The sequence below is a fragment of the Homalodisca vitripennis genome, chromosome 1 (assembly GCF_021130785.1).
Source record: "Homalodisca vitripennis isolate AUS2020 chromosome 1, UT_GWSS_2.1, whole genome shotgun sequence".
NCBI classification, from domain to species: domain Eukaryota; kingdom Metazoa; phylum Arthropoda; class Insecta; order Hemiptera; family Cicadellidae; genus Homalodisca; species Homalodisca vitripennis.
Genome location: NC_060207.1, coordinates 126,105,958 through 126,128,504, shown reverse-complemented (window position 1 = coordinate 126,128,504; position 22,547 = coordinate 126,105,958).

Below are 22,547 nucleotides of genomic sequence, written 5' to 3'. Positions count from 1 at the left end.
CGGCTCACAGGGCACACATTATTTGAGTAGATGGCTACCAGTTTCATAACTTCTACTCATCTTCTAGTAACCACCGACTAGAAATAACCCTTCTTAGACTACAGCGCCATTGTCTCGTGCCAAGACGCCGATACCCGGGTTGTGAGTCTACACATTGCGAAGGGAAGTAAAATCTTAATGTTTTATAAAGTAAAATGTCGTAGCCATAATTCCAGAGAACATTGGAGATTTTAGTCCCACCTATAAGATACACGTTTTTAGTTCTTATGTTCTAATTGGCAGCAACGTGGCATTACATACTTTTCATTTACCATCTAAAAGTGGTGCTTGTAAGTTTTAGTAAATTAAACTGAACTTATAAGTAAACTTTGCAATTCGAGTATTAATTACTACGACCTCAGAAGTCACCACCCCCATCTGTTATCGTTATACGGTATAAACGTACTTAAAAGACAAAGAATCTTTCCAATATGCGTAACGAGAATAATTCATGAAATAAAAATTAATTTACACTTCTTTCAACACAATATATTAATTAGGAGTTATTATATTAAACATTTATACAAATCAGTAAAATGTTGCATATTTTAAACACATATAATTTATGTACAATCTTATTTTTTCGGATTTCTTGGTAGCGGAAGTAATCCGAATGAACGAAACTTCAGATAAATAGGAAATACATTATGAATACACAATGAAATATAGGGAAAAATGAATTTATTTGTTAAAAATATTATAGTAAATGATACAGCAAATTTAATATATCGTGTTATGGAGAAACAAACTATCTAATGTGCATTATTGTTTCAATGAAAACTTCAGTTAGTCCCTTTTGTTTAACTGTGGCACGATCAAGTTGACTATCCACCTAAGAAGTGTCGGATTGTTCTCACAAAGAACCATTAGCTGATCTACACTGTGGGACAAAGAGGTGGAACGAACATATTTTCACCTTATCTTCTAAAACACTGCTACAATCCAGCTTCAGCAAACCTTACAGAAGAAGTGAGAAAACATCAATCAGTAGGTGATCACAGCCATAATCGACAGAAGGCCTCGGAGACTACCGGCAGTCATTGCAGCCAGGAGAGGTTAGTAACTGACCAGTGCAAACCTTACAGAAGAAGTGAGAAAACATCAATCAGTAGGTGATCACAGCCATAATCGACAGAAGGCCTCGGAGACTACCGGCAGTCATTGCAGCCAGGAGAGGTTAGTAACTGACCAGTGCAAACCTTACAGAAGAAGTGAGAAAACATCAATCAGTAGGTGATCACAGCCATAATCGACAGAAGGCCTCGGAGACTACCGGCAGTCATTGCAGCCAGGAGAGGTTAGTAACTGACCAGTGCAAACCTTACAGAAGAAGTGAGAAAACATCAATCAGTAGGTGATCACAGCCATAATCGACAGAAGGCCTCGGAGACTACCGGCAGTCATTGCAGCCAGGAGAGGTTAGTAACTGACCAGTGCAAACCTTACAGAAGAAGTGAGAAAACATCAATCAGTAGGTGATCACAGCCATAATCGACAGAAGGCCTCGGAGACTACCGGCAGTCATTGCAGCCAGGAGAGGTTAGTAACTGACCAGTGCAAACCTTACAGAAGAAGTGAGAAAACATCAATCAGTAGGTGATCACAGCCATAATCGACAGAAGGCCTCGGAGACTACCGGCAGTCATTGCAGCCAGGAGAGGTTAGTAACTGACCAGTGCAAACCTTACAGAAGAAGTGAGAAAACATCAATCAGTAGGTGATCACAGCCATAATCGACAGAAGGCCTCGGAGACTACCGGCAGTCATTGCAGCCAGGAGAGGTTAGTAACTGACCAGTGCAAACCTTACAGAAGAAGTGAGAAAACATCAATCAGTAGGTGATCACAGCCATAATCGACAGAAGGCCTCGGAGACTACCGGCAGTCATTGCAGCCAGGAGAGGTTAGTAACTGACCAGTGCAAACCTTACAGAAGAAGTGAGAAAACATCAATCAGTAGGTGATCACAGCCATAATCGACAGAAGGCCTCGGAGACTACCGGCAGTCATTGCAGCCAGGAGAGGTTAGTAACTGACCAGTGCAAACATTACAGTTAGACAAAAAGTTTGCAATAGCATTCATAAGATTTCAAGGTTATACTAATAAGTACATACTAAGTAAGAATTATGTATATATATATATATATATATGTACTTATTAGTATATATATATATACTAGCAGACCCGACAGACGTTGTCCTGTACACACGTCCTTTAATTCGAAAATTTTAAACTTTGATTAATCTGTAACAATCTGGGCTGTTTTGATAAAAATGTCTATTAAAAAGTTATAACTATATCTAACTTCAATCACATGTACATTAATCACACCTTGACCAACCGATAGTGTGTGAGTATAACATGAGTGATGTGAAATGTAGAGGATGTTTTAAATGAAAACTTACTTAATCTGAAGGTAAAAAAGTTGCAACAAACTATTTTATAACAGGTATATTTTTTCAATTTACAACTTAATTTATCGTAATGCCATTGAATGTACAATATTTTTTGTTAATCCTTCAGGAGTATACACAAACAAATTAGATTATTTTCCGATAGGGCTGAAGTATAATAAGTGACCTCCATCACAATCGAATTAACTGATATTTCTGAATAGCCTATCTAAACTACTAAAATGACGAACTGAATTAGATTATAGTTATTTTAAAGGCTGAATTATAAATAAGCGGCCAACATCGCATTAAAATGATTGATATTTCTAATTAGCCTATCTAAACTACCGAATTTCATTATCTTTATATTTCTTGTGTGCGTGTGTATGGAGCTGAACTCCTCCTAAATGGGTGGACCATCTTGGAATGCTTTTACATTGTATCCAGCAGAATGCGCTACGATCACAGTTTCAAATGTATTCTATTTTAATTCCAGGTTTTCCTGACAGTTAGTGCTGCTATCAAATATGTGTGTTGTTTTGTAACATTGTGTAATTATTGTGTGAGTGCTAATTGTAATATTACATTAATAGAGATTGAAGAGATGTTTGAAGTACATAAAAAACTATAGTCATTCATTGAAGTTATTGAACTAATTTTGAAAATTTATTGAACGAAGTGAGTATATTGGTCGCATAACCTAAGTAGAATATAAATCAAAAGGTTGTGTTTCTATGTGTGGTGAATAACTATTGTTAACAGTTTTGGTCACATAAGTTCAAATTAAGTAGCATATAAATCACATGATTGAATAACTATTCGTCCTCTTCCACGAAGACGTGGCATTTTTCTGGAAAAATAAAATTCTGTATAATAGTATATAATGAATTTGAGTAACTTATTGAATATGTAATTTTAATTAAGTAACTTCTAGATAAAAATGTATAACAACATAGACTACGGTATCTAAAATACTAAAGGAGTATTCCCAATAGGTCTGAAGTACAATAAGTGGCCACCATCACAACCGAATTAATTGATATTTCTGATTAATCTATCTAAAATACCGAATTACATTATAATTATTTAAAATTACAGTATAGTAATCGGAACTGGCCAACAGAATTTAATTTATCTAATATACTAAATAAGTATTCCCTATAGGTCTGAAGTACAATAAGTGGCCACCATCACAATCGAATTATTGATACATCTGAATAGCCTATCTAAAGTACTAAAATGACGATCCAAATTAGATTATAGTTATTTAAAGGCTGAAGTATAATAATAAGCGGGCCACCATCTCAATCGAATTATTGATATTTCTGAATAGCCTATCTAAACTACTAAAATGACGATCCGAATTAGATTATAGTTATTTAAAAGGCTGAAGTATATATATATATATATATATAATATATATATACATAAATTAAATTTGTATAAATGGCAATAGCCGAATTTAATTTATTTCAATAAACATTGAATCGCAAAAAGTACTTGCTCCGCCGGGACTCGAACCCGGATCTCTCACTTGCCGGGTGAATGTGCTACCATTACACCACAGAGCCCTCACTTTTTACGATTCAATTAATTTTGTATTTGGCCGTTTCTTTCACTAATGCCATTTATACAAATGTAATTAATGTAAATAAAAGTCATTTGACAGGTATTGGTCTTCCGATCATATGTTTAGTTTTGGTTATTTAAAACACATATGTGAAAGAAACGGCCAAATACAAAATAATTGAATCGTAAAAAGTGAGGGCTCTGTGGTGTAATGGTAGCACATTCACACCGCAAGTGAGAGATCCGGGTTCGAGTCCCGGCGGAGCAAGTACTTTTTGCGATTCAATGTTTATTGAAATAAATTAAATTTCGGCTATTGCCATTTATACAAATTTAATTAATGTAAAATAAAAGTCATTTGACAGGTATTTGGTCTTCCGATCATATGTTAGTTTGGTTATTTAAACACATATGTGTATCTAAATAAGTATTCCCTATAGGTCTGAAGTACAATAAGTGGCCACCATCACAATCAAATTATTGATATATCTGAATAGCCTATCTAAACTACTAAAATGACGATCCAAATTATAGTTTATTTAAAGGCTGAAGTATAAAATAAGCAGCCACCATCTCAATAAAATTATTGATACTTCTGATTAGAATATCTAAACTACTGAATTTCATTATAGATATTTAAAATTACAGTATAGTATCAGAACTGGCTAGTAGAATTTAATTCAAAACAAATTCCTACATAATTAACAATAGTTATTGACACATGTGATTCTCTATTAAATTAATATTACAATTAGCAACTCACACAATAATTACACAATGATACAAAACAACACACAAATTTGATAGCAGCACACAACTGTCGGGAAAACCTGGAATTAAAAATAGAAAAACATTTGAAACTGCGATCGTAGCGCATTCTGCTGGGATCCAATTTAAAACATACCAAGATAAAAAACAATTGATTTATAAACTAAAAATTTACTGATCAATCACTGCATACTTAAATATTTACGAATTTCAGTTAAAAGTGTATTTTACTAAAACTTCCAATTTTATATCTGGATAACCTCTATTGATATTCCTGATTAGCCTATCTAAACAAACCGAATTTCATTATAGTTATTTAAAATTACAGTATAGTATCCGAACTGGCCAACAGAATTTAATTTAAAACCAATTCCTACACTATTAACAATAGTTTATTCACACATGTGATTTGTATGCTACTTAATTTGAACTTATCTGACCAATTTTGACTGCTGATTAAAAATGTAAATTACAACAAATTATTTTAAATCCATTAGTTTAAAACTTGATTATCTAAAATGTTAACAATAGTTATTCACACATAGAAACACAACCTTTTGATTTGTATGCTACTTAGGTTATTTGAGGTAATGCGACCAATAATCTCTATTAATGTACTATTACAATTTTAGCACTCACACACAATAATTACACAATGTTTTATTTTTTATTTTCTTCTTTTTGCCTGTTGGCTGGCCTTTATAAACTTATAACGCGGCCACGTAGTACACTTTTTATAACTTCATTCTATTAATATTTTATAATGTTATTTGCCGTATTTTACTTTTGAAACATGAACCTTACAAAACAACACACACACATTGATAGCAGCTCAAACTGTCGGGAAAACCTGGAATTAAAATAGAAAAACATTTGAAACTGCGATTGTAGTGCATTCTTCCAAGATCAACACTTAATAATTTACTAAGAATTTCACTTAAAAGCTAAAAACTTCAAATTTTATATCTGGATAATCTCTATCCTCCAAAGTGAGTACAGAATATATTGAAATAAGAAGATGGTGTTATTTTTATATGTTTATGCTTACTCTATGATTTCAAGACTATAATTGATTAAACGTATGGCTGTGTTGTAATATTATAATGTTTATATATACAGGGTGTTCTGAAAAAAAGGTGCCCATAAGTCAGGGCGTGATTCCTCACATCAAAATAAGAAAAAAAGGTCTAATTAACATAGGTCCGAAAATGCTTAGTTACCAAGTTTTACAGGGTGAAAGATTGCGTTCTGAATTTCAGTTCCCCTTCTGCTGCAACGAAGCCCTACGGGTATTTGTTGGCTGTTAATTAAGATGTAAAATTTAGCGTAACTTTATGTAAAATGAACTGAAAAATTGAATAAAAACCGTTTCCAGACCTGTAGCTACAGTAATTTTTTAAGATATGTGACGAAATATACGCGAAACTTGGTCCCGAAAAACAAGTTACATTTAGGTTTGAAGCAGATTTACTATGTTAAATGTACAATAAACACAAAATATTTTTTCACGGTACTTGTAGAAAATTTAATTTCGAAGAGAAAGATGTAAAATAAGTCTATAATAGACAAACGCAAACTTTAAAAAAATAATCCTTAATTACATACAAAACGCATGAAAAATAGACAAAATCTGTTAAGCTCTCTACAAATGTAATATTGAAATTAAAACAGCTGTTTTATTAAAATATTTGATTTGAGAAACAAAATAATTTCTATTTAAAACATATGTTTTAACAATGTAACATTGTTTATAATAATTAAATAAACATTACAAGCAGCTATTTTTCCATTGCTCATTAAGTGCGTGTAGTTGATCAGTACTTTAATACAAGTTAGTGCGAGTGCCGTTGAAGTTAATTTTTTTGATAGCTAATAATATCTTAATTCATCATGGCAGGTAATATGAATATTATGTACACTAATGGTGAAATGGCAGACATGCATTTAATGTACGGTCTTGCACATTGCAACAGTCGTCAGGCTAGACGACTCTATCAGGAACATTTTTCTCATAGACAGTTACCGACTCATAAAATGTTTTCTTCCATTCATAAAAGGCTAAGCGAGACGGGAACCTTTAAATCTGGAAAAGTTGGTAGATATCAGGACGGCCACGTACAACGTGTACAGCTGAATTGGAGGAGGGCGTGTTGGACGAAATAGAGAATCATCCTGGAAGAAGGTACTAGAGAACTAGCCTTGGATTTCGGTGTTAGTAATTCAATTGTCTGGAAGATTTTTACACGAGCAGCAGTTGCATTCTTATCACTATCAAAGGGTCCAGGCTCTTTTGCCTCGAGAGATTACTTTCCTCGTGTTTCAGCTATGCCAATGGCTTATCCAAAGGTGCAGAAATCCACATTTTTTTAAATTACATTATCTTTACTGATGAAGCAAAATTTTCAAGAATGGCTATTCTTAACACCCCACAATACTCACATGTGGGCAATTGAAAATCCACGTGCTATTTCAGAGAACCGTCACCAATATCAGTTTTTCTATAAACGTATGGGCTGCTATTCTGTGTGATAAAATTTTTATTAGTTTTTTACCTGATACGCTCAATGGTGAAAATTATTTACATTTCTTGACGACTAATCTGAATGAGTTACTCGAAGATGTGCCACTATACACACGCAACAACAATGTGGTTTCATGCAGGATGGAGCTCCAGCTCATTACACATTACAAGTAAGAGAATTTTTTAAATGAAGCATATCCAAACAGATGGATTGGTCGAGGAGCCCCAGTAGCATGGCCTGCAAGGTCACCTGACCTCAATCCTCTAGACTTTTTTCTTATGGGGACATTTAAAGATGCTTGTCTACGACTCGCCTGTGGATACCATAGAAGAGTTGCTGTATAAGGATTGTTAACGGGATTCAAAGGATACGTGAGACACCTGGGATCTTCGAAAGAGTTTCGGCAGTCCCTATGAGAAGACGGCTGGATGCTTTGTATTTTGAATGAGGGGAAACATTTTGAACATCTACTGTGACGTGGTTAGTTTTTTTAGGACAAGTGTAACTTTTTTGTTGAATGATAATTCAGATAACTTTTTTATGTATGATAATGTATGATTGTTAAAAATATTTACTTGATAAAAAATAATAGTAACTCATTAATTTGTTTTAATAAAACAGATGTTTTTAATTAACATTGGTGTTAGTAGAACACTTGGTGAAAATTTAAACTTTGCAATCTGCATTAGGCTACTGATCAAGCACTTTATAATAACGTAATCTAAATGTAAACAAATGTTTCTGCCTCTTTGGTGAACTTCAGCTGAAAATATTCACAGCTGTTAAGTATCAGTTAACTTTGTATTACGTGTCGTAGCACAGTCTGTCGGATCCAATATCAAACACTCCAACATCAACAACAATTTATAATTACAAATTTAATTAAATTTGACCGAATAAAATAACTATAATGAAATTCAGTAAGTTTTTGGATAGGCTATTCAGAAATATCAATAATTCGATTGTGATGGTGGCTGCTTATTATACTTCAGCCTTTAAAATAACTATAATCCAATTCGGATAGGAGTTTTGGATAGGCTATTCAGAAATATCAATAATTCGATTGTGATGGAGGGCACTATTATACTTCATCAGCCCTATCGGAAAACCATCTAATTTGTTTATGTACACTCCTGAAAGGATTACCAAAAAATATTGTACATTCAATAGCATTACGATAAATTAAGTTGTAAATTTACAAAATATACTTGTTATAAAATTAGTAATTTAAAATTACAGTATAATGTCGGAACTGGCCAACAGAATTTTAATTTTAAAAACCAATTCCTACACCATTAACAATAAGTAGTTATTCACACATGTGATTTGTATGCTACTTAATTTGAACTATGTGACCAATTCTGACTGCAGATTAAAAAAAATGTACATTACAACAAATTATTTTAAATCCAATTAGTTAAAAACTAAAAACTTGATTATCTAAAACTGTTAACAATATTCACACATAGAAACACAACTTTTTGATTTGTATGCTACTTAGGTTATTTGAGGTATGCGACCAATATACTTATTCACTTTCAATAAATGTGCAAAAATGAGTTCCAATAACTTTAATAAATAACTAAAGTTAAACATCTTCAATCTCTATTAAATGTATTATAACAATTAGCTCTCACACAATAATTACAGAATGTTACAAAAACAACACACAAAATTTGATAGAGCAGCACAAAATGTCGGGAAAACCTGGAATTAAAATAGAAAAACATTATGGCTGTGTTGTAATAATGTTTACGTAGAAACAATTGGTGAAACTTCATCTTTGCAATCTGCATTACACTACTGATCAAGCACTTTAACAAATTTAAAATATGAACTTTCTTCTAAATTTTAATTGTGAACAAATGTTTTCTGCCTCTTTGATGAACTTCAGCTGAAAATATTCACAGCTGTTAAGTATCAGTTCACTTAGTATTAGGTGTCGTTCGTGGGCGCAGTCTGGCGGATCCAATGTAAAACACTCCACCATCAACAACAATTTATTATTAAAAAATTAATTAAATAAACTATCAAAATTGGACCGAATTATGAATCTAAACCATTCTCGGATCCAACTGAAGACACACAAAAAGTTTCATTTAAAATCGGTCCACCAGTTTAGGAGGAGTTCATTAACATACACACGCACACAAGAAATATATATATAAAGATATACATTTTTATATATATATATATATATATTATTTAATTATTTATTTATATGATAACAAGACACGTTTCTTAACTTTTACTGCTTAATATTTCTTCAGTTTTTAGTGACATTATCAAAAGCTTGTATTAATAAAATATAAACAAATAGAAAAATTCAGGTTATAAACACATTACAAACAACAATACAATTTGGTATCTATACATATAAAATAAAACACGTAAAATTTCCTAAACACAGAGAACGGTAAAAAAGGCTTGAATTATTTATATGCGTATACTTTTATATCGTTGTACTTTTTAATAAGCAATTTTCAAAAAGTCACAGTTGGAAAAAAAAGTCTCAAGACAATATAAAAACATTATTTTTATCAACCATATACATAAATTGTATACATAAATCGTAACGCTTTATTTGAATTAATATTGCTTCTAAGAAGTAGTATAAATCTATTTAAAATAACAAAATAAACAATATATAAATAAATAAAATTCTAGGTAAGAAATATAATAATTGAATAGATCTAAAATATACGTATAATGTAAAGAATACAATGAAATAATTAATAAACCTAAATAATTAAGATGTATAGTAATAAAAAATATATAATTAAGGTTTTAATGTTATAATGATGTTGTATTTTATATTTCATTGTTTAAGATTATGTATATGTTTTATACTGATTCATGCAACGTAACCTACTAAAGATAATAACATAAAAGAATAAACTTTACGTCTTACTTACATGTAAACATTGGTACAGATATTTAACTACAGTAAGTTGTAACTTTTATGTCGAAGTTACGGCTCATTCACTCGAGTCCTAAAGACGTTTATGCCACATGAGTGGCTCGCAAACAACAACATACATAACTCAATCGCTTTCACAACTCTTGTTTATCACACTTCAATAACTCATGTTATTTATATCAAGTTTGGTCACATTATACAATCCTTGTTATTGCTAAATGTAAGGGACATTCGAAGCGTTCTAACAAATACATTCGTTTGTGTGTTTATAGACTCACCAATCCAGAAATTTGTATCTGTTTGCCCTGATTTCTACCAATACACTTTGGAACAACAAATATGAAAGAGTTATTATCGAAAAGTAGAACAAATCCCGCCTTAGGTTACCATAGATGATGTGCATAAACATGTTTAAACATCATTGTGCTACTAGTAAAACGTAACAACCATACTGAGCTGCACATTACACATTATTATTTTAAATGCTATTTAAAAAATAAACTATTCAGGTGTGAGTGGAGAACATCAAAGTGAGTATTTTTCCTGGCCTCGTGACACTATTGATGCCTCCTCCTCTTTTCTAGAGGTATACGTATGTGTATTTTTGTATAAGTAAGATATGAGATTTTAAATATACAAAAATAAACCTATTGGATTCACTGACTGTTAAGAATGAAGCCCCACTTACAACTTGGTGAGCCTCTAAAATTGTGATCAGTTGTAGAGAAAACCCTGATAAATCTCATTTGGTATGGGTGAATTCCGGCGCGCCAAGTTCCAGTCAACCATTCACTCTTGCCCAGCTATTAACAGTTATCCTGACATGGTAGAAGAGGTTGACTTTACTGTAGGGGCTTAACCACCTGTCACATCAGTGATAAAATGTCTACTAACATTATGATGACTTCAGCGGTTGAGATAGTGGTTCTTGCTGTGGACCGCAAGGCGAGTAGTATGGTTATATTTCACGGACACTGTAGGCGGCACATCACTATCAACACTCACATCTACTGTAAAATATTCTGACTGTTCAATGCCAACAATACAAATGTTTTAAACAGCGGCTGGCAGTGAACCAGCTTTTAACTTCTGGTGGTAACAGGGATTGTGGATTCTCGAGCTCTAAAATTCAATAACAGTTAAAAGAACGTATAGCAACAATCAGTACATGAAATGGTTGTGAAATAAAGAGTATTAGTGTATCAATATGTGCGGACCAATCCTCCAAGCAGGAACACAACATAAATAAACGTAATCCATACGGCATTATTAGGGATTTCTACTCAAGGTAAATACATTGCAATTTAACAAATTGTGTTGTTATTCATTATTAGATTAAATGAATAGATCATACGCAATACTTCTTTATCGTCAAGTGCTTTGAAAACTAGAGTTTAAATCTATCAACTTGAGTATTTATTGTTCCTTCAATCACTCGGTCAAGTAGTTTCGTGTTATTACTAACGGTGTATCGTAAGCAAAGTATTTAAGACTCCGATAATTACAATGACGAGGAAAAAGGTCGGAAAAATCACGAATTCATTCACACTTTATAAGCAGGGACTAGTGGCACCATGGATGGAAAAATCTGTCTCCTTTGAGTTTGGATCTGAATGAGTGGAACTTAGTCTCATAGATTTCAATCTTTACCTGCAGTTAGTTGTTTTAGTATGGTGTACAAAGAAATCTTGCTGATAATACAGAAGGACAATGATACCAAGTTCAGAGAACATCTTGTCAATAAAAATATGTGCGCAAAGGATCACTTCAAAGTTTAACAGGTGTTTAACTCAAGCAGGGTCTAAACATTATTCCTTAAATTGTTCGGCAGCAAGAAGATAATTGCTTTGTCCGATGCTGGTTGGAATGTAGTTTAAGATCAGTTGATATACTTAGATTCATAAAGGTATGCATGCTATTTATCTCTGGAGAGAGAATAAGATAGTAAAATTATGACGAGCAGATCTGCACGAGACGTTTCGGGTGGACTAACCCATTGTAACTAATAGGGTATTTGAAAGTAATTCAACTAATGTAAAAAAAGCATAAAAATGTCTTAACTGGGCAGTGAAAACGTGCATACAATTAATAAACTAAGAAAACTTAACAAATTAACAAGTTTTAACAAATTAAAAGTGTCACATTGGACCGAAAATGTAATTAAAATATAGTTAACAACATATTTATTATTAATTATTTATTAGGTATTTCTGTCGTGTTCAACTCTCAATACTGAACGTTTAGTTAGGTCAGTTATTATTGTGATTTAAATTACATGTATGAAATGGTAAACAGTATTCAAAATGTAATGAAATGATTTAATAAAAATACGATACAGTGATAAAAATCATTCGTAACGCGCTCAAGATCTGGATATCTTCCGGTTTACCTTTTGGAATGTTCCTGTTCACCAGTCAGTCCTGATAATCTAAATTTCCTTCAATAAATTAAGAATTAAAATGCGTTGACAAACTGTAATCTGTTGTAACACTAATAATGTAACCTACATTTGGTTAAAACGTGTTTAAAATAAATTATCGTCACGAAGAGTATAAGAGTGAAAAGTCTTAAGGTAGAGGATAACGAGAGAAGGAGTTTCGAAAAGAACAAAAGGTTCATCTACGATCGGTCTTCTGGAAGTAACGTAGACATAACTCATGAATTTAAGTTTCAGATTTCAAAGTTACAATTATCAATATATCATATTGATGGTGTAAATTAGAACGGAAATGGTGAGAATTGTTGACCAAACAAAGACACAAAAGGAGAAATCATTACCCTTTTGCTCTATGTTCTTTGTCTGGATGCATATGGTAACTGTAGATGTTAGTTACAGGTACATTTCAGAGAATGTAGGTAGAGCGAAAGTTGTATCATCTTCACAAGGAAATTTTCAGTTTTGGTCTATAAGGTAAACTTTGATATTGCCGAATTGTGTTCTCTGAGAATCGAAAGGGATAGGAGGTTATTCAATCTTTAAAAGTCGTGCCCGATGGAACGAGAAGAAACGTTTTGTGATGATGAAGTTTGTGCGATATAATAATATAACTGCTGATTAATTCTGTATATTGCCTTTTTTATTCCCAAATTACAGCCCTATTGAACCCATAAACTTGAACCATAACAAGAAAGGTTTATTTATGGCAGCTTTTACTATATGACATAAAAAGGGGTATCGGGTACCAGTAATTCGACTACGCATAATTAAGGAACAATTGATCATACATGTCTTGATATTATTTTTTCCTAAACACATTTTTTTATAATTTTTTGCTAAAACACAACTTATGAGATTGTTTCAAGACGTGATGGTAAAAAAATAGCGAACAGAAGAAAGTTACAAAGTAAAAATAGCATATATATTTAAACAGGCGATGTAGACGTAATAGATGCGGACACATTAACCCGAGCTTACTGTTGTCTTGTCCTAAATCACGGGAGGATTACCGCCTTGCTGTACAGCCGAGCAGTCCTCACATATTGTGCTGGGAATATGCGACCTCTGTGCTTCTAGGTCTAAGTCACTATATTCATTCTTGACAGCTTTGAGTTTAATTAATTTTATAGTAATAAATATAACTCTTTACCGCCTTATACAAAACATAAAACTAGTATATCTACGAATATTTACCTTGAAATCTTGCTATTCGGAGTATTTAATCTCAATTAGAGAAGAATATATATATATATATATATATATATATATATATATATATTGTAATATATCAGACTATATAATCATACATAACTTACCTCTGAAGGTCTAGAGTTTTGTGAAGCCTTTCGTAGGATGAATGGGCGCATCACTAGTTTATACATCGTTTTGAAGTGGCCGTTAATATTTGTACAAAGTTTAGACTTTCAGTAAGGCCTCGCTTTCCTTATATTCTCTCTTCGCGCTAGTATTACATACAACTAATGTTTTTATATTCATAAAGTGTTTTAGAACACCTATGCCACTACATGCAACGGTCAATTGGATTTAAATAGGCACAGAAAGTTACAAAACAAATTACTGATTTAATATTAAGATGTAGATTTTTTTATAAACATAAATATTAATTATAATAGTTATACCAATGCACCGATTGTAAAGGGTTTATAGCACATTTTTATAAATGAATAATAAAACTACGTAAGGCAAGCTGAAATACCCATCCATTTCAATAATAAACTACTTGATATAGAGAGATTTACCTTTTATTTAGATTAGATTCTTGAATTTAAAAAAAGAAAACTCTAAAATGTCTTTTAGTTTAATCAGTAATATAACAATTGGGCATATCTCAAAAACGTTTTCTTAAATGCGTAATTGTATTTTTAGTTAGATGCTGTAGTTGGTACTCTAAATGTAACTCTCACTCAATTTCTAATATATCTTAAAAACACGCCCTAAGTGGTGCCATACCTCTTTTTTTTTTAAAAAAAGTGTTTTCTCTCTTTTGTAAAATATACTACTTGGAGATAAACCCCTTTGTTATGCGACAATCATTGGCTATAATTCTGAATTTCTAGGCCAGTAGTCGCCTTACATATCATGGACACACAGAACATAAATTCAATTATTGGTGGCAACGTATGGCTCGTAAACGTATGGAACATAAAAAGGCAAAGAGTTGAAATGCTGCGATAGAGATTTTGTAAGCGGGAATAAAATGGGATTGCGGGATTGAGAGTTATCTCACCTAGACACTCTGTCCCTGGGCATTGCGCTGGGCCATGTCAAATAACGGTTCTCATAAGGAGATGCCCGTATTTTCTTTTAAAGGTTTTACTGGTTTATTGGCCACTCCAAATATTCCTGGCCTTTTTCTTTACTCGCAAGACTGTACTTATAATATACTTAGTATAGTCCCTAAGTGTAAATGAAGTGGTTGGGCAATGAAACTGAAACTGTCTCAGTGGTCAAAGTTATATTAGTTTACTTTTTGCCACTCAGTATTTGAACGTAAAACAGATTTGTAATGTCACAAAATAACTATTCACCTTTGTGGGGAGATTTGGTTCATTTGGAATATTGGAAAAATACCAGTACAAGGTAGCATAACATTAAAAATAGAGAGCGTGCAGTTATTTAACCTTACATGTGGAATCGACTATATAATTTTTTTCACGTTGATCTGTAAAAATAAAAAAGTCTTTTCCATGTTTCTAATTTATTTTAAACACAAATTCTACACTGAATTTATTGTTTCTAGTTGTACAATACTGAAAGTTTTCTTTCCAGAACTCCCTTAGTTTTATATATATATATATATATATATATATATATATATATATATAATATATGAAAAAGAAAATCTACTTTCCCCTTAAATTTAGCTTAGTCCCTACTAGATAAAATACCATATACCAGAAGTTGACTGTAATGGCAAGAAGTAGTCGCTTTATGACAGAAATTAATTTTTTATGGCAACTTATTATATGTTTTCTTAAACGGGACAACAATGAAAACTTTACTACGAAACAGCATCACAGTTTCTAGATCGCCGTTCAAGTTACAATTGTGAAGGTAGTTTATCTCGCTGTTACAAAGGAAGAGCTGATTTCAGATTTCTAGACAAACGAAGCAACTCAGAACGGACAGTCTAAGATGAGTGAGTAGTAGCAGTCTAGTAACCTTTTATCTAAAGTTAATATATAATGGTGTATCTACCATTTATAAGTTGAGCTATAAATCGATTCTGGTTGTTATTTAATTTTGTATGCGACCAGTTGTTTCATTTCACTTATACAATTAAATTTAATTAATAATTTTATGTTATATCAATTTAAAACTATAAATAGATTGATATTATGAAAGAGTTAACGACAAGAAATATGCTTCTTCAATTAAAACATAGAATTAATATTGAGAACTTCAAAATGGAATAATACTTTTTTTCAAGCCTCAAGATCATTTAAAGATACTCAGCATAGAAGTATTAATTTACGAATTTACGTTAGATAATACAGTATGCACCTTTTTACATAACTTAAAAATCAAACCGTTAACAAATTTTTATTAATTCTACTCCATTTTCACAAAACATTTAGACCCGTAATAGAATCTCAAACACAATTTCTTAATAAATATATAGACTACAAATATTTCAATGTTTGTGTTTCAGGTATATCCCATTTATTCCTAACATCGATTTCATTAGCTTAATCCAAGAGGATCAATATTCCAGAAGTATAAACGTACAATAACTATATCTGTTCATTAGCGGCGTAGGAATATTCCTGAATTTTACATTTTCATTTGCCTTAATTGCAAGAAATTCATATTTAACGTCAATGAAAAATAATCATAGAAAGAAGTGTTTTAAATATGATATGAGTTTTTGTGACAAAAGGACGGAGAGTGGGAGGGCATCGTTTGTCATTGTTGTTTTAGGAGTTGATGAATCATTAGACTCCAGAACAATGAGAACAGTTAAGGCCGCATTGTTCCAACAATGAACAAACTGATGCCAGATAATGGCCATTGTACTGTTAAATTAACTGTTCACCCAATTTTCATCTTTCCTGTTTCTGCAGATTTTTAGCAAAGTTATTACAATTGCACGATGGGCACACCTCACTTCGTCAATGTCAGACGACATTTACTGCAGATTTACTACTGAAATGGCGTCGTATAAATGACAACCAACTTCACTTGACTTCACTTGCATTCGTCAGCAGTATATTTGTTTGTATGATAATATCAATAATATATGGTATAATAATATAGGTATAGTATAATAATAATAATAATAACTTAGTATAATAATAATAGAAAATGACATTATTTGTTAGATATAACTGACTAGAGTTTGATTAGCACTGTAAATGAACTGTAAATCCTTGGGAACTATCACCAAAACACCAAGAAGTCCTAGACTATGCTTAATAACAAATGACCACACAATCCATGTCACTGAGATCTTCATCTTCAAGATCTTAGCCTATTTATAACAAGGGTTGCTCTTTCAACAGTGCACTAAACTGTGAGCTCTCGTTAATTGTCTCTATTTGTGTTGATAAGTAAGACTTGCCCCATTATATTTCGGTACACCAAGCATAGAGGTCACTGACATGCAATATATGAGGTTTTAAGAAATATAACATTTTAGAGAATCCAACACTACTAAATGCATGTTTTGCATCTGTCTCGTAGGAACGTTTTGATGATACTAACCTTAAGTAGGAAATAGCATTAAGTGGCTACTTGTTAAGTATGAAATATCATAAGATTTAATATTAAAGTTAAGAAAATATACCCAAAATATGCTTTTTATAAATAAAACATGCGGTTTACAGATCCTACATCTACACTAATATTATAAAGAGGAAAACTTTGTTTGTATGTTTGTTTGTTTGTAATGAATAGGCTCAAACACTACTGGATCGATTTAAAAAATTCTTTCACCATTCGAAAGCTACATTATCAACGAGTAGCATAGGCTATATTTTATTTTGGAAAAACATAGGGTTCCGTAAGATATTTGGGTTTTTCGGACACAAGGTGTAAAAAATCAACCAGAAAAGTTACTTATTTTGCGTACGCTGCTGCGTACTATAATAGATAGAACCATAACATGTTCTAATTAATTGTAGATCTTATAAATATCTACAAAAAAGTCCGCGACACACTATATCTATCTATGTCGAGTAAGGTACAACCTTTTTTTATTTAAAAATCTTGAATGTTTTTGGACTACATTTAAACGCGTTTATTTTACTCATGCTATTAATCCTTATCAAAATAAATTATTTCATCACTAAGTACAGTTTATGTAGATAATATTTAATCTTTGAATGTTTAAAATTGGACGTTTGGTTTTGTAGTTATGGCGAAATTAAAATATTACGATTTCTGCTGCAGGGCCCGCTGCGAAGTGGGCGTCACCAAGGCGGGGGTGCGCGTGCGGGAGGCGAGTTTAGATCTATGAGTAAGGTACCCGCACGGCTCATACGCGAGGTCGGCTCCCTACGCAGCGGTCGTGCGCGAAGTCTAATCATTTTCGTGTGTTTTTTTTTTAGATTTCGTTCTTAAAACTACACCTACGCAAAAATTCTTCTCGGAGCTAAACAACAGTTCTTCTCAGAGCACGAGAGTCGAGGCTGGAGAGTTCCCAACGTCTTCATGAACAAAATGTAAGGACCTCTGACTTACGCGAACGAGAGTCGAGGGTCGAGCGTTCGCAACGCTTTGCCGAACAAAGCTTTAGAACCTCTGAGCTACGAGCTCAAGAGTCGAGGCTGGAGCGTTCCCAACGTCTTCATGAACAAAATATAAAGACCTCTCAGTTGTGCGAAAGAGAGTCGAGTGTCGAGCGTTTGCAACGACTTAGAGCTCAGGCAGAGAGACAGCAGTTGTCCACAAATAGAGTACACAATCTAATTTTAGCTAACAGCAACAGACTGCCTCTCAGATATTATCCGCAGGTTGATTATGCACAAACCGTCCAAATAGGAGTCATGAGTAAGATCTGCTCTAACTGCTCTGCCAAGAAATGGGCGGACGAACCTAATGGTATGTGCTGTGCTTCAGGTAAAGTTTGTCCTCCTAACCTTCAGGAGCCGCCACAACCAATAAAAAAATCTTTTAACTAATTACCATCCATTATCTGGTCGTTTTTAACAATCATACTAAGTACAATAGTCTTTTTCAAATGACTTCGTTTGGCGCAAAAAAATCAGGGAAGGAAATTTTATACCCACTTTTAAAATTGAAGGACAGGTGTGTCATCTCATTGATAGTCTTTTACCACCATTAGGCCAAAACCCACAGTTATTGCAAATATATTTTATTTCGGATGCAGACCAGTTATCGTTGCGATCAAGCATCGCAACAACCTTAAAAATGGATTTAATTCACGAATTACAGACCGCTTTGAATAGTCATAACGTGTATATACAAAGTTTTAAACAAAACTGCGCGTAATAAAACTGTTTCGTGTATGCAATGTTATGCATTTAGATTAATGTTTATAACTAGATCTTTTAATCCGTTACATTATTACAAAGACTTATTTAGTCAATATTGTGTTGACATGATGGCGAAAATGATATCAGGAAGATTAAATTATATTTCTCGGAATCAACAAAGACTGAGGGCTGATGACTACATTCATCTCAGAGATGCCTTAAATCATGACGCAAATGTTGACCCATCAAATATCGGTCAACATGTCATATTGCTATCTTCATTTACGGGTTCTCCGCGTTTCATGCACGAGGAAACGCAGGACGCGATGACGTACGTCCGAAATTATGGTAAACCTTACTTATTTGTCACTTTTACATGTAACCCCGAATGGCCTGAAATTAATGCGGAGCTGCTACCAGGACAACGGTCTTTCGACCGTCATGACATAATTTCACGTGTATTTCATTTAAAGATGAAGAAATTCATCAAATTATTTGTCAAAGAACAGATATTCGATAAAGTAAAATTTTTTATGGCAAGTGTGGAGTGGCAAAAGCGTGGTTTACCTCATTGTCATTTGCTGTTCTGGCTAAACACTAAAATACAATCAGATAAGACCGACAGTATCATAGTTGCGGAGCTACCCGATCAACAAATAGATCCGGTACTACACGACATTATAACTAAAAATATGGTACATGGACCCTGCGGAGAACATAATTTAGCTGCACCATGCATGAAGAACGGCGTCTGCACAAAAAAATACCCTCGCCGTTTCATGAACGATACCCAGACCGGAGAGGATGGGTATCTAGTTTATCGTAAGCGCAATACAGGAAATGGCGGTCGGCCATTTATTTCATTTGGGCCAAACATTCAAATTAGTTGGAATTGATTTACGAAAAGAATGTTTTACGCATGGGCTACTTTACGTTGCCCTATCACGGGTCGGGGCTCCCGACTATCAGTATATTTTGTTACCTGAAAATAATTTAACGTCAAATGTTGTTTATAGAGAAGCTCTACAATAATCGCTTTAGTTCTCTATCCTAAAACAACAGGTTGCTTTCTGGGACTGCCGGCAGAAGTGAAAACTTAGTATTAATTGCATTTAAATATTTTCATCATTAACAAATTTAACATCCACAGAAAGACAATCTGTGCAGGCTGCGGATAATGACTGCGTCGTCGATGTTAGTGTCGGTGTCTGTGAACTGACATGGGAATCATTTTGCTGACCGTGTCTTTCCTGGGTAGGCTTATTGCAGCTGTAACCGACATCCACGCGGGCGGAGCTGCGAGCGACCGTTATTTATAATAATATCATCGTATACTTTTAGCGATATCAGTAACTATACAGAATAAGTTTTGATGAATAAAAAAACATAAATTTTTCGTGTTTTGTTATATTTATCTTCCGTCATCGTTTACAGCGGTCCATGCTTCTACTACTACTCATACACTACATCCTCACATACTTAATATATATATATATATATATATATATATATATATATATATATATATATATATATATATATATATATATATAATAATTTATTCATTTTATTTTACTGAACTAATTTAAAAAAAGAATTTATGTGGCAAAACAACGTTTGCCGGGTCCACTATGTATAAATAACATGCTTCATACATTTAGAGAACCACTGATAATTTCAAGTCGTAAATAAACACATTTTTTGCGCTTATATTGCAAACGCTAGCTAAACTCTACGAGATCAAAATCATGTTAGAAGTTAAAATGTAGGGACATCGCGGTTGCGGCGGCACCGGCTGGCCGGAGGCGCGGCACGGCGCGTGTACAATGAAGTCAGCGGTGACATGCATCTATCTTTCTGATATAAGAAGTTGTAAACAAAATAAAATCGTAAGAAATTATAAAGACGCTAACGAAGTAGCGGGCGGATCGCTAGTCCTTATACAAAGATATTCAGTTTTTCCATATAGCTAATCTACGTTCCGTCCCACTTTTCCAACTCTAACATACATATTCAAGAATAATACTCGAACGAAAAAGTGACACTAATTATGTATTAGCTACATCATTAATTTATTTGATTAATAATACATTTGTGATAACTAAGTACTAAACTAAACTCTTTGCCTTAGAAAAGTTATTCTAATGATCGTCTAGGTATAAAACTATATTAAGAACTTCTGATTTTTTATTTTATATAAAATATTGCTTGCAAATAAAATGATAGAATTTTTAGTTTTATCTAATTTATAAATTTTTAATATTACGAGAAATAATATTATCGCTTTTCATTAAGGCAGTTACGAAACTGTATAGAATTATTGAAATTTCACGATAGTATAGATGATTATTTTCACACCCATTGTTGTGTAAGAGCTTTATCTCATCACTGTTTAGTAATCAGCAGATGATGAAAGATAGCACCACTGTGCGGATCAGCAGTTATAAGTTCATCAGCTGACATCCGCATTGCAGTCTCCCTGATTGTTAGTGAAAAAGATTTATTGGTAACATTCATGGACGGGACACAATAGAAGACCTATATCTGGGGGTAGGATGATAACTTTGAACGGTCATGAATAAATAGGGATGTCATTATTTCAGGAGCACTTATTACTTATGAGTAAATTAATTTTGATTATTGATAAAAACTTTTTCAACAATTTCAATTATATTAATGCAGTATACAATAAAAAATAATTTCCGAATCACTGTCAAAATAACTGCTTTTATCAATACTTTACTGTTTGATTGATGTACTTAAAATGTCATCAAATGTTAGTTTTAAAAGTGTTGGGGTTTGGAGTAAGTTAAATATTAGAGAATATATAATCCCTCACTAATATATAACTTCCCATCGCCTTCCCTCGCTATATATATATATATATATATATATATATATATATATATATATATATACTATATATATATATACATATATATTCATGTATATATGTATAAACGAATATATTTATATATAATTTATTATTAATTATTATTTATATTATTTTTTACTTATATATTTTATATATATATATATATATATATATATATATATATATATATATATATATTAGTACTATAAAGCATTAGGATATTTCTAAATGTGGGCCTTTTAAAGTTTTAATAGGTACCCGTAGTATATTTGTATTAAAGAAATATATAATAAATATCAAAAAATGCTGTCGATACGTAATTGTTATTAGTTATAAATATCTGGAGTACATCAGAATATTTCAGTGTTTTCTTAGTCTATGTTGTATGGTTTGGCTATACTCGACACAATAAGAAGTTTTATTTTGCTTATTTTCCATGTTATTGTCCTCTTTGTGAATGTTTTTGTTTTATATTTTAAAAGATAATTTAATTCGTTTGAAAATGAGAAAAAAGTAATAAACTTACGTAAAAACTTGATTTTAAATAAGTTTAAAGTTACATATCA